This window comes from Dysidea avara, chromosome 7, assembly GCF_963678975.1.
Source record: "Dysidea avara chromosome 7, odDysAvar1.4, whole genome shotgun sequence".
NCBI lineage: Eukaryota > Metazoa > Porifera > Demospongiae > Dictyoceratida > Dysideidae > Dysidea > Dysidea avara.
This window is the reverse complement of record NC_089278.1, coordinates 26,978,996-26,993,625: the sequence shown is the minus strand read 5'-3', so window position 1 is coordinate 26,993,625 and position 14,630 is coordinate 26,978,996. Positions and strand designations below refer to the sequence as shown.

At 39.0% G+C, this 14,630-nt stretch overlaps 3 long non-coding RNA genes across 8 annotated transcripts; 1 reads left to right on the top strand and 2 right to left on the bottom strand.

The window, feature by feature from the left end:
• Positions 1-1,431: 1,431 nt before the first annotated feature.
• Positions 1,432-2,437, bottom strand: LOC136261716 (uncharacterized). Of its 3 annotated transcripts, none has more exons than XR_010703995.1 (6): positions 2,143-2,437; positions 1,992-2,095; positions 1,895-1,942; positions 1,790-1,840; positions 1,657-1,741; positions 1,432-1,600 (listed from the first exon to the last, which is right to left on the bottom strand). It is a non-coding gene; the product is annotated as an uncharacterized lncRNA (long non-coding RNA). The 3 variants fall into 3 exon arrangements; XR_010703994.1 differs by having other exon boundaries at positions 2,148-2,437; XR_010703993.1 differs by having other exon boundaries at positions 1,992-2,193.
• A 5,744-nt stretch (positions 2,438-8,181) lies between these two features.
• On the top strand, positions 8,182-10,519 carry LOC136261240 (uncharacterized). The gene is made up of 3 exons (XR_010703808.1): positions 8,182-8,315; positions 9,612-9,683; positions 10,197-10,519. It is a non-coding gene; the product is annotated as an uncharacterized lncRNA (long non-coding RNA).
• A 1,350-nt stretch (positions 10,520-11,869) lies between these two features.
• On the bottom strand, positions 11,870-13,390 carry LOC136260858 (uncharacterized). 4 transcript variants are annotated; one of them, XR_010703702.1, is made up of 8 exons: positions 13,149-13,390; positions 13,015-13,113; positions 12,601-12,943; positions 12,445-12,548; positions 12,348-12,395; positions 12,243-12,293; positions 12,110-12,194; positions 11,871-12,055 (listed from the first exon to the last, which is right to left on the bottom strand). It is a non-coding gene; the product is annotated as an uncharacterized lncRNA (long non-coding RNA). The 4 variants fall into 4 exon arrangements; XR_010703701.1 differs by having other exon boundaries at positions 11,870-12,055; positions 12,445-12,943; XR_010703700.1 differs by having other exon boundaries at positions 12,348-12,548.
• Positions 13,391-14,630: the final 1,240 nt, after the last annotated feature.

Here is a 14,630-nt window from a genome sequence, read left to right as displayed (position 1 = left end):
ATATGATAGGGAATTTGAATGGTTGCTAATACTGCATCATGATCACTTAACCCTGGTGCTGGATGACAGGATAGTACAGAGTCAGGATGAGTAGTAAACAATAGGTCTAATGTATTATGGGCTCTTGTAGGAAAGGTGACTAGCTGTGACATCTGGGTATCATGTGCTAGTGTAATAAGTTTTTGATGGAAATGACATGAAATATATGATTCAGTTAGAGTACCATGTTCCCAATCAATACCAGGGCAGTTAAAATCACCACCGAGGATGATACGGGCATGAGGATATTTCTGCTTTATGGACACTAAGGAAGATTGCAAGTCCTCAAGAACTGTGTCAGTTGAGTGGGGAGGACAATAAAAGCATCCAACAATGACATCACTGTTTTTACCGACATTTAGATATGTCCAGATAATTTCAATAGATGAATCGGTATCTATTTTTAAAGAAGAAATCGTGTTCTTAACAAATGAAAACACCGCCACCATTATATTGTAAGGCCCGTACTCCAAAGATATCGAAACCATTTTCTGATCATTGGTAGCTAATGAACGCAGGTATATTATACATAAATTAGAAAAAAAATGGGCATTGTTTTCTGGTAGTAAAATGCAATGTTCGTAAATGGATGGTTTTGTTCGAACCTGGAATTTGTCGGACCTTGCATACTATTATAGCTGCAGCTCGTACGCTATTAACCCTACATACCTGATTATTGGAGGATAATGGCTGCTTAGTGTAGGCTACTTCGTAATATAATGACCTAAGCTGTTGGATTTCCATGAAGTGAGTGGCAGCTGTTCGAAAACCATAGTGCCAGGTAATTGATAGTTGACTCTATACACTATTCTTCACTAACCCATAACTCAGACTAAAAGTGCGTTTGTTGTGTACCAATACTCTTATCATATAATATCGTAGCTGATATGCATCAGTAGCTCTGTATATAATATTCTGGCAACATTTGACACCAGGCATGCCAGTATAAGCCTTAATACATTCTCAACATTGAAATAACTAGGGATTTACTCTCTGTTTTCAGTGCTTCAGACTTTCTCTTAAATGAGGAATGACAGTAGTCACAGTGGCACACGTATTACTTAATGTATATGTTGTGGCCCACATGCGTATTTGTCCCATACGCGTATACCTATACGGGCTTCCTATACGCGTATTATTATTATTATTGTTAATTAGCAAAGCCCACACTGTTAAAAATAAGGAGAAACTGTTACTCCCTAGGGGAGTTCCCAGTGTAGGGAGGATTTAACACCCCTATATTTTTGTGGAGAGTAACTAACACCCTGCAAAGGAGTAACAGGAACCCTTTGAAAAATCTATTGTAGGGAGTTTTAGTTACTCTAGGAGAGTTCACATAAGCATGCAAGGTGTTTCCTTTACTCCATGAAATTCTACAAATGACTCCGTATAAAATCTCAAATGATGTTTAAGACATACAGCAAAACTGTAATAAAATGTTTACAATATCCAGCTTTATAATATTGGAAAGTCACTCAAGAGATCAGTAGCAAGGCTTCATTTCATCATCAGCAAATGACACTTCACTGGAGTTACTGCCTGTCACATGACATGTTATCAGCTGTATAGTAAATAGCAGTATAGTAAAGAAATATTCAACAATCACACACTTGTTACCTGTATGGCTGAAGGTACATCACACGCAGTTGCCAACAAAGTTGTAAAAACAATTCTGCTAGACCAGCAGCATTGGTAGTGTAAACTAAAATAACCACAGTTGCTATCATGCAAAACAGCACATTTTTGCTACCTGGAGTTCATCATTTTGTTTGTCTACTTGTTCACTGATTTCTTGTGGCACCTGTAATATATGTTTACAAACTGATGCACAGTCACTGTATGTTAGCACACTTACTGGATGTTGTTTAAATTCTATGTTCTCAGTGACATTGAGACATCAGTGCTAAAAAAGTAAATATGTGCTTACGTAACTATGAACATTATCTCCTTACAGGTCTTGGAAAGTTGATGAAGTCGAAGACACACAATGTACATTGTATCATAAAGATTCTTGTTAACTGCAGACGATATATCTTACTAGTTAATTCCAGTGAATCTGCATGTAATTATGTAAAGACACTGACAATGATACAGGCTACTGACCTTACCAGCAATATCATTGTGTCCGGCAGCTAACGTCAACTGAAAGCAGACGGACATGATATGTACACCATGTTTAAGCTAGGTGGCTTTCCTCTCCTCCCTCAAGTCTTCACCTTCTTACACTGAGTCACACACTGAATAGTAGCTAGCGGTGAGTGGGCTGAATACTGTACGTATTAGTCAGTTATACGGCTGAGTCCGCCGAATTTTATTCTCTTTCCCTGAGTCTTGAACTATTTCTGCTGTGTTACGATAAGGCGCCTAAACCCTCACGAGCAGTGGTGACTTCCGTTGGAGCCAGAGAGAGATAAACGTCATAATAATTGACAATTACATGAACAAATAATTACAAGGGGTCAGGGGTACAGTCTCAGGGTTACCAAGTTATTACTAAAAAGTATGAAGCCCTGGCAAGACCAAAAAAAAAAACTACATACAAAACTAAACAGTTATACATGGCTTCTCAACAGGTAAACAGATCAACTACATCCCAAGTAGTGGAAGCACGGGAATTAAAGATCCTATATGAACAGGAGATTGCAACACGAGCTGCTTGCTGAAGAATACAACGAATAGTATTCTTTGGTAGATGGCATACATCGCTTAGTTTAGAGACAGTCTGTGGCATGAAATGGCCCAAACACAGAGATGCCAACCTCTGAACAATTTTAGGAGTTAGACCTCAAATACTACCAGCCATGTGGACCAGACTCCATCCAGTGCAGCTCCACGATTTTTGGTAGTGAAGACCAAAAAAAAAGAAAAAAAAGGTCGATGCATGCTCAAACTATAAAAATAAGCATAGGTCTGTCCAATTTTAAGCACAGAGCTAATGATGAAGCAGATGAAGCATGACAAATGCGTGAGAAATAAGCTGATAGAGTGAGAAACATAGGGTTAGGCATGAGATTACTAGCCAAAGAGTGAGACTCACGCCTAATGCGTGAGAGTTGGCATGTCTGCAAACAGCCAACCTCAATTGTCACAAGATTAACTGAAAATCCAGCCTATTGAAGGTCAGTCAGTAAAGAACCATAGCGATCTTCTTTAAGGTTCCTTGCAGCTAAAAGGTGATGTTCAGTATTAGTAACTACAGAGAGTTCTAATAATGTGATGGAATCCGTGGAAACTACCACAAGATCAGGTCTGCTTAAGGTAGATGTAATATGAGGTGGAATGGTATTTGGGGGACTAATATAACACTTGCCTTGTGGCCAGGAAGATCTGCATAAATCTTATAACATGGTGGTAAATCTTTCTTAAAGTTGCGAACAAGAACCTGCAGAACAGAGTCATGACGCCAAGTGTATCTGCCTTGATCAAGTGCAATGGAACAACCAGTTAAAATATGGTTAGTTGTTGGTTGAGTACAGTGACAAAGGGTACAAACTGGACTAGTGATTATATTCCAGCGAGCCAGATTCATAGGTGTTGGTTAGGTGTCACAACCGGCACGCAATGAGAAAGAAAGTTGCTTTTCAGGTAAATCATACATTAATCTCTTCCACAAGGGACAATTTTGTTCTAGGGCAACTATATCCAGGAATTTATTCTGTACAGTCAATGGTTCAAGAGTGGAATTCCAATAGTGAACATGAGAGGACTGTAAACTGGTACGAGCCTTGCTTTTAAAAGTAGAGGAATGGATGTTAGAAACTGAAGATTTAGCAGCAGAAAGAGCATCAAAAACAACATCTGGTGCATCCTGAAAGACATTAGACAAGAGAGAATGCCGCAATTCAACAATAATTGAGTCAACAGAGCATTCAACAGCCAGGATATAAGATAGCTTAGCGGATTCCTTAAGATGAGGCAAGAAAGGAAGGTTTAAAACATCAGGATGGAAAACAGTTCATGGAGTGCAATTACGAGGTAAATTTAGCCACTGTTTCACAAACCTCAGCACAGATGATTGAGCAGATTGAATGGATGACATTGTAAGCCTCTCCACAGCAATATGAAAGTGAAGAAAAGATGTAACAAAGTTTTAAAGATCCACACTTTGTATTCCTCTCTAATAGAACAGTTGTCAATATGCTGGAGATACAATAAGATTTGCTGTTTGATGTTGTCAGAGGCCAGCTAGTGGTGGGAGAAATACCAATTGACAACTGTTCAATTGATAGCAGTGGGAGAAATGGGAGAAATACCAATTGTCACCTAGAAATTAGGTACAGTTAATACTACAGATATTAGCAGTGGGAGAAATACCAATTGTCTTACCTAGAAATTTTGTACAGTTAATACTACAGATATTGATAGTATTACCATTAGACATTGAGAACTCTGTAGTGGGCACGACAAGATGGCCATTAAAATTAAGGGATATGCATTTGGGAGGTTGAAACTCAAAGCAGATGTCAGCAGCTTTCATCAGTAATGAAGTAAGAGCTTGTAGATGTAAGTCAACTTTACTAGAAATGACAGTCAAATAATCAGCAAAACCTTTTGCTTTGTGAACATTGGAGGAACACGTCTTTGGTTCAACAAAAGCTGCCCTAACAGAAGCTGAAGGTTGGGTGTTAATCGGTTTATCGACTCGAAAGTTCTTACGGTAATGACCAGTAAAACACCACTCAACAGTATGTAAATCCACTGACGGCTCTATATTACCGTTGTCAAAATGTAAACTACAGGAACCATCACAATGATAGGAGGTGACAGTAGCTCTGTACCAACCAGCAGGAGAGTCTGTACAAGAATCAGACCAAAAAACATAAATAGGTACACCAGGCGGAGGTAAATCAGTTGAATGGGGAGCAAATAACTCAGCAGAGTACCCACAATGTTCTGACTTTGAAAGGAAAACAAACAATGGATTGATAGCTAGGTTAATCAAAAGGGGAGACAGTGGATCTCCCTGGAACACTCCCCTATTAATTTGGAATATTGTTGTGTTCCAATCAGCTGTGGAAACATAGGCACAGAGATGAGAATAGCAACTGATAATATATGAAATAAAAGCAGATGGTAGTTCCAATTGCAAGTATTGTAGAATATCGAAAAGGTACTGATGGCAAACTGAACCAAAAGCATTTTTCAGGTCAAGGAAAGACATAATAATGGGCTTCTTGGAAGACCTTGCATTGGCTAACAGGGAGTCAATACTAAAGATGTATTCCATTGTGCCGTTGATTCCAAAAAGAAAACCTTTTTGGATGGAAGCATCAAGCAATTTGTTCGTTAAAACAAACTTCTCTAAGCGTAGTGACAATATAATTATGATGAAAAAGTTTCCCAATTACTGATGTTAACATAATAGGACGGAAATTCTTAGGAAGGCTAGCATCACCTTTCTTATACAGTAATATGGTTTTGCCCTGACACCATGATGTAGGAGCAGAATGAGATTGTAGAAGAATCTTGGAGTACAGAGTAGCTAGAAAGTTGTGACAACTGGGAAGTTTCTTCAAATGAAAATAAGTGATTCCATCAGTACCTGGAGCAGACGACGAACATTTTTTCAAAACTCGCTTGACTTCACTTGGACGAATAGGAGACATATCAAACTCAGATGTAAGATCTGAGAATCGCCAAACTTCAGAAATCCAATCAGGAAGGCCATGATATGAGGCTGGGCATGACATCACAGACTCAAAGTATTGTAAGCATGTCTGTGCAGAAAAATCAGGAGCGGTTTTATCAGGTGGACGACAAGCTTCCTGAGCAAAGTTCCACGGGTTTTTGCGAAAAGACTTCTCTTCTCTAGCAGTAGAACGACGTAAGGTATCTCTTTTGGCAGCACGCAGAGTCTTGTTGTGTAAACGCACAGCAGTCATAAGTTGGTTGGAACCACAGCGTCTCAAATCACTTTTTAACCGTCGAAGACGTTCGGGCAAACGAATAATGGCTCGGTCTCGATGTGGTCCAGGTGGAGAATCTTCTGTCAAAACGCCAGAATTACGAAGGTGAGCGCCAACTAGATTCGGAAAAGTCGAAGCCTCTTCATTAGTTGATATGGCACCACAGATCAGTGCTTCTCGTACTGGTGACATAACGAAAACAGTTCTTCATCAATTACAGGCCAGTCAAACGCAGCTCGAGTCGCGGGTTGCGAAGAGAAGTTTCTGGGAGCTACGAACATGATCAAACACGCCTCATCATGATTTAATAAACCCGGCGTGTCACACGAGACGACTCAGATATATGAGCTCAAACGTGCCTGAAGAAAGAATGAACGAGATAGTGAACGTCCAGTAATTATTCACGAACAAGTAAAAACTTTAGTATCACCTTTTAAGCACTACAATTCCTCAGAGAAACAAACCGCTTTCAACTACTCAACATGGTTCTGTTGTTAACGAAGCCGTTTCTATGGTAATACTCTTCACTCTAAATAATGCGCTTGTAATAGAAATGGTATTTAATAATTATACATACCGTATTTCAAAATATTCTTGACTCTTGAGTAACAATTCGTCCTCCTGCTTTCGTACTGTCTGTTTCCTTCACTATGTCTTGGTTAGTCTGTAAAATAAAACATGAGTCAGTAAATGGCTGCCATTGAAAATGAAACCTAAATAATTACTTTCCTTTTTACATTGAGTGGCTAGAATTGAACTGGCTAGTTAATGGACAAAATATCATAGTGAGACAGCTATAAGTGGCTCATCATTCAGTTCAGCCTCAGTAGCTAGCTATATATATATATCCCATCCAAAAACAGCTTATAGCTGTAAAAAAAGTGCGCGTCCAAGTAAAGCAGAGTTAACTGCGACAAAAAGTAATGATATCATAATGCGGCCATGTGCGAGGTGTGCAAGTTGTAAAATTAATATTAGCTAATCAGATAATACAATGTTATTGTTAAAGTGTTAATGAGAACTATGTGATGCTGCTAGTTTTTAAGTGTGTGAGCATCTTCATAAATGCCACATAAATTTAATTCTCAATAAAGCAATGTGTATAGATTCTCTGATAGTAATAAATAGTTTGAGTTTGGCCACCTTTCCTTTGTTCGTAGCATTGCTGTATACAGGAAAGGCGGCCAAACTCAAACTATTTATTACTATCAGAGAATCTATACACATTGCTTTATTGAGAATTAAATTTATGTGGCATTTATGAAGATGCTCACACACTTAAAAACTAGCAGCATCACATAGTTCTCATTAACACTTTAACAATAACATTGTATTATCTGATTAGCTAATATTAATTTTACAACTTGCACACCTCGCACATGGCCGCATTATGATATCATTACTTTTTGTCGCAGTTAACTCTGCTTTACTTGGACGCGCACTTTTTTTACAGCTATAAGCTGTTTTTGGATGGGATTTCAATACTTTTTGTTAGAATAAGCAATGTACTGTTGATAACAGTAGGTGAGTTTCCATGGTTTTGACAGAAACCCCAGATTACAGTGACAGAATATTAAAATATAACTGTAATTTTAGTGGCCAGGGCCGCCCACATTGGGGTAACTGGGGTATTTTTCCCCCTACCACAGCCCGAAAGGGGCCACTTGAATACCTGTTTAAAGAAAGATAGATATACTCTAATAGAGCAGTCAGGATCTAGACCCTTCCTTGCCCCTGGGCCCCTCTTTAACTCTTTTCCCCGGGCCCTCTAATTTCTCAGGGCGGCCCTGTTAGTGGCATGCAACTGCAGTCAACTAACACCCATTTTAACTATTAAACCCTTAACAACGCTTTGCCTTTCATCTTGTACTGCATTGAAACGATCAAAATACTCTATTAGAGCAGTCACAAAACAGCTGTAACACAGCAATCAATATTTAGCATAGTTACAACTTTTGCTTAGTATAGTTTAAATTACTAGCTACTTACAGACTTTACAATATAAAAATATGGCACTTGTAGAAATGTGACTGTTCTATTAGAGTATCTCGATCTACTTCAAGCATTGACTAATTCAAGTGAAGAAGCTACGCCCCTGCCAAGAGATCTTGTGAAATGAAATGAGAATAGTAAAGAAAAGGCAAGTATGTACAAAGACAATAGAGGGGCGCGTAATTATGTCCTGTTGTAAATAAACGCCTTTAAAATTTATATTACTACTAAATAAACGCACCAGAATAGGCTTGTGTGCGAGCATAGATAATAGACAGTAGGGGTGTCTATTATCTATGGTGCGAGCTTGTGTGGCTGTTGTCTCCAAGGTTGTCTCATTACTTGTCTTTTCGTGTTGAAGGGATTTAGTCGCAATTGGTGAGTTTAACTATACATGTATTTGTGTTGTAAAACTTAATTGTAAAAAGGCGATTAGCACATATCACGAGACATATCATGATAAACATGTATTTGTCACAGTAGAGTCTCTCACGAAGTCACGATTATTACGAGACATTGGACCAGGGTAAAAAATTTACTGCTATATTTAGAGGTTGTAGCGTTTGTATATCTTAATAAATAATCCCCCATGATCACTAATCACTAATAGTACAGTGAAAACTGGTCATTATTCAGGCCGTAGGGACAAAATTTTCTGACCTTGCCTTTTAAAGAGGTGGCTGCATTAAGCGGCCTTAAAAAAAGGTAAGAAGCATGCTGTTCTAACTGGCTATAGAGATGGATTTAGTGTATGACAGCGTAGGAGACAGTGAGTGCTGGTAGCAAGGGGGCAGCCAATCTGTTAGAGCACCAAAAGCACTGCTTCAGACATAGGCAGTTGACTGTCAGCCCCAAGTGTAAAAAGTTTCACTATTGGTCCTTATAAGCTCCTGATGAAGAAAGTGATGAAGTCATTATCCATAGGATATATTTTTCAGAGTATCCTTTTCAGTTCTACAATATAGTAGCCAAGCATAAGATGAACATAACACAGCATTCCAGTAGTTTAGTGGTGACCACAACACTGCCTGAGTTAAACTGTGGTGAGATTTGAGACTACCAGAAGCCCTGGAATGTCTTCAACACATGAAATACCAAATATCTAATGCCTGGCTTTCATCCACAGTGGACCTGTCTTGGTGGCCACTTGTACAGAAGGGAAACAGCTGCCACACAGTCTTGCGAGCGAAACAGCTAGTTGCCACACCCCTTAATTATCAATTTGTAAAATCTTTAGCAAAATTGTGTGTGCGAGCAAGTGCAATGTGGCAGTGCCGTGTATATGGTTGCTGCCCAGCAGTGACACATCACAAGTATTGAAGTCACAATGCATTACTGTATCATCCATCTAAATACAATCTCTGAATGTGTCATTTTGTGTAGAGAGCAATCTTCCACAAGAAGTGACCTGCAGGTTTCAGCGTATATTGTTAACCATTAATATTGTGAACTATATGTACAGTGAAACCTCACTTAGTGGCGACCTCTTTAATAAGACCACCTCATTATATTGGCCACCTCTAGTAGGTCCCAAATATAGCTAAGCATTACTTATGACCTCATTAATAAGGCCACCTTGTTATTCAGGCCAAATTTTTTGGTCCCACAGCCTGCCATATTAATGAGGTTTCATTGTACTTATGTGAATTTTTATTTTTCGTAACTTTTCTTCAGGTTTACTGATGGGCACTATGAAGCATTGTTGACTGGTACGTGTATAATGTGGTGACTTGAATTTCTAAAACAGTACGTAGCATGTCTTGTATGTACATGTAATGTGTTGTAATGTGTCCACACATCCACACATCTTAGAAATAAATATAATTGTATTCTCTATAAATAGTCAGTTCCATTGTGCCACTGGGTCATAAGTTGGTTGAGTATGGATCATCCAGGGCACTTGAGTCACATTTTGTCCTGGCCAAGTGGATCTCATCCACTGACAGAGTATACAGGATCAGATCACGTGTATAAATTACGGTGGAACTTGTTTATTGCCACCTTCACTCATTCAGCAGGTAACAGTGTATAAATTCTCAATTGGAATTGGCTTTTCAAGAGTGGTTGTCTTTCTATACTAGTGGCCATTAAGACAGGTTGTACTGATAGATAGAGTGTACATATTAGAGATGCAACAATATCCTCCACTTAGTGTCGTTTGATAGTGATGTAATGGAGACTATGTATTATTGCATTTAAATACTATACTATTGCAACTCTAGCACGTATTTATAACAGGAATGTTTGTTAACCGTTTAGACATGCTGGAGCCACACCCACTCATCTGGATTCTACAAATGAAGTCATACCAACTTTTTGTCATCATACTTACTCGTTACTCCCTTGGATGAATATACATGCCGTCATGTGAGACTTGCTACCATGGCGGGCCACTGGAAAACATTTGCATAGCAGTTATATTACAGTCATTATTGTACAATTCTTACATTATTGTTGTGAAAAGTGTTTGGTATTCATGTGTCTCCTCTGTATGTTGTAATTACATGTGTAATTTTGTGTGGGGGTGCTATAAAATGCAATAATGCATGGTGACAATTGTATTAGGCGATTTTGCACACTTCCTTTTTTTTAAGCTAGCTACATGTGCTAATTACTCACAGCTTGTGTCAACAACTGGTAACCGCAGTTGTACTCTTGTGTCATTCTTTATGCCGCGCTTTTAGAGGACAAATTATGTGGGGGCGACTAATTTCAAAACGAAGGATGGTATGCAGCACCATAGATTATATCTATGGACTATAATCTATGGCAGCACACTTCTTGGTGGCTATTAACTACATAGAGCGCCAGTTCATCAATACCCAGTGACCGCAGTTGTGCTCTGCGTCATTCTTTAAATTCCGAGTAAAATTCTTAGAGAGCAAATGACGTGGGGGCGACTAAATTCAAATTTCAAACTAGCCATTCTCGAAAACAAATGTTTCAATCTGAACGAAACTTTTAGAACAGTTTAAAGACACATTGCCCTACATGCCAAGCGAGTATTGCGGAAAACAACAATCTGGGATTTGTATTTGGCCTCTAGGTCGACTGAGGACGACTGAAACTTCGTTTGGTGCTGAAATCACGACTTTAGGGTAATCATGTATGGTGAAATCGATGATGTGAATCTTGAGGTGATTGAGTGAATACTGAAGCGATAACAGGGCGACCAATGTTCGGAATGCACAAAGGAACGCAAGGCATACACCTGCGGTTGCGTCTAACCGCATGCGATAAAAAAAAAAAAAATGAAACTTCACCTTTGATGTCGGCAACCTCGATCACGAAACAATCGGCATGGATTTGCTTCACTGCTTGTGTGGTAGTTACTAGTGACACGATGAGTTCAACTCCAGAGTTTCAGAGGGATAGCGTAAGTGACGGGTGGATTACAGGAAGGCCGAATTTGACAACGTTCGTTTTTGTAAAATCCTCACGTAGTGGTCGCGTCATTTATTGTCTGCGGCGCGCGTTTCTGCTTTACTGGCCGCGCGACTCACTACCGTGAGTCTTGATATATATATATATATATATATACTGGCTCACTGAGTTCACCTTAGTTACTAGCTAGCTGGTAATGGGAACTCTTCAGTTTGGTGCTTTCGCTTACTTGGAGTTCTGTTACCCTTAGTGGGTTACTGTTAGTAATCCGAACTCCCCTTTTAGAGTAAAATATTTTACTCCCATAGTTACTGTTACTCCCCTGTTTTAACAGTGCACTACACTGTTAAAAATAAGGAGTAACTGTTACTCCCCTAGGGGAGTTCCCAGTGTAGGGAGGATTTAACACCCCTATCTTTTTGTGGAGAGTAACTAACACCCTGCAAAGGAGCAACAGGAACCCTTTGAAAAATCTATTGTAGGGAGTTTTAGTTACTCTAGGAGAGTTCACATAAGCATGCAAGGTGTTTCCTTTACTCCATGAAATTCTACAAATGACTCTGTATAAAATCTCAAATGATGTTTAAGACATACAGCAAAACTGTAACAAAATGTTTACAATATCCAGCTTTATTATTGGAAAGTCACTCAAGAGATCAGTAGCAAGGCTTCATTTCATCATCAGCAAACGACACTTCACTGGAGTTACTGCCTGTCACATGACATGTTATCAGCTGTAGTAAATAGCAGTATAGTAAAGAAATATTCAACAATCACACACTTGTTACCTGTATGGCTGAAGGTACATCACACGCAGTTGCCAACAAAGTTGTAAAAACAATTCTGCCAGACCAGCAGCATTGGTAGTGTAAACTAAAATAACCACAGTTGCTATCATGCAAAACAGCACATTTTTGCTACCTGGAGTTCATCATTTTGTTTGTCTACTTGTTCACTGATTTCTTGTGGCACCTGTAATATATGTTTACAGATTGATGCACAGTCACTGTATGTTAGCACACTTACTGGATGTCGTTTAAATTCTATGTTCTCAGTGACATTGAGACATCAGTGCTAAAAAAGTAAATATGTGCTTACGTAACTATAAACATTATCTCCTTACAGGTCTTGGAAAGTTGATGAAGTCGAAGACACACAATGTACATTGTATCATAAAGATTCTTGTTAACTGCAGACGATATATCTTACTAGTTAATTCCAGTGAATCTGCATGTAATTATGTAAAGACACTGACAATGATACAGGCTACTGACCTTACCAGCAATATCATTGTGTCCGGCAGCTAACGTCTACTGAAAACAGACGGACATGATATGTACGTCATGTTTAAGCTAGGTGGCTTTCCTCTCCTCCCTCAAGTCTTCTACTTCTTACACACTGAATACTAGTAGCTAGCGGTGAGTGGGCTGAATACTGTACGTACTAGTCAGTGATACGGCTGAGTCCGCCGAATTTTATTCTCTTTCCCTGAGTCTTGAACTATTTCTGCTGTGTCACGATAAGGCGCCTAAACCCTCACGAGCAGTGGTGACTTCCGTTTGAGCCAGTTTAATAAACCCGGCGTGTCACACGAGACGACTCAGATATGAGCTCAAACGTGCCTGAAGAAAGAATGAACGAGATAGTGAACGTCCAGTAATTATTCACGAACAAGTAAACACTTTAGTATCACCTTTTAAGCACTACAATTCCTCAGAGAAACAAACCGCTTTCAACTACTCAACACGGTTCTGTTGTTAAAGAAGCCGTTTCTATGGTAATACTCTTCACTCTAAATAATGCGCTTGTAATAGAAATGGTATTCACGTATTTCAAAATATTCTTGACTCTTGAGTAACAATTCGTCCTCCTGCTTTCATACTGCCTGTTTCCTTCACTATGTCTTGGTTAGTCTGTAAAATAAAACATGAGTCAGTAAATGGCTGCCATTGAAAAGGAAACCTAAATAATTACTTTCCTTTTTACATTGAGTGGCTAGAATTGAACTGGCTAGTTAATGGAGAAAATATCATAGTGAGACAGCTATAAGTGGCTCATCATGCAGTTCAGCTATGTGGCCTCACTGAGTAGCTATAGCTCATATACTGGCTCACTGAGTTCATCTTAGTTACTAGCTAGCTGGTAATGAGAACTCTTCAGTTTGGTGCTTTCACTTACTTGGAGTTCTCTTTACCCTTAGTGGGTTACTGTTACTCTCCTAGTAGCTAATCCGAACTCCCCTTTTAGAGTAAAATATTTTACTCCCATAGTTACTGCTACTCCCCTGTTTTAACAGTGTAGGGTAGGGTTCGCAAACCAAAAAATCGATATCTTCAAATCGACTTACAAACTATAGTCATGTGTAGGGGTAGGTCTAATCAAGAAAACACTGGAGTGGCAGCAAATTTCGTCTTTGTCTTCTAGCGAAAATAACGCGAAATACCTTGAATTCGATTGATTTTTCGTCGTCGTAATTTACAATGTTATTCTTTTGGGCCAAAACTCTCTCTCAAGCTTTGAGAGGTTGTCCACTCTTACTTTGGAGTATAGGTAGTTTAATATAATTTATTAATATTTGGTAGTGGCGTCGCGTGCATCGCCGATTTGCGAAAAAAAAAGACGTTTCATGATCTGGAGCACAGTAGACTTGCAGGAAATACTGCAACATTTACTGCAGTGATGACCTCCAAGTCAGGTACCTGTGTGCAGAATATGGTGTGGATTGAAGTTTGTTGACCATCTGGCCGAGACCAGCCTCGCCCGATTTAGCGAAAAATTCCTCCACGATCCAACAAATACTGCAGTTTCGTGCAAATTAACACCTTTAGGTGTGCTGAAGTATGGAAATGATTGCTCAGAGCAAGTATAAACTAACAGTAATGGCTTGATTACTGACGGAAAATTTAGTTAGCCGATAATGCAATTTATTTCCGGTGCAAAACTAAAACTCTTGTAATGGAAGTTCTACGGAATTCAGCATAATGTTACTGACTTGATATGATTATATATCACTGTGAGCACAGTAAGATGATCATTTCTGTAGCAAGGATGGAGTCCAGAGGTCTTGAGTGTATGGCCAGATCTATATAGCTATAGCTATGCAGGTCATGCAGCATAGTTATAATTATGCACACCATTTTGATAGTTAAATTAGAGCTTATAATTAGCTGATCATCTATTTTTATGTGATACTCAGATGCAGTAACATGCAAGGTCAAATGGTATGCTCCCCAGACAAGTTTTTACATGCCTTGAAATCACATCTGCATGGAAAACTATCATACAAAGCCGTGATATTTCCTGGTAACT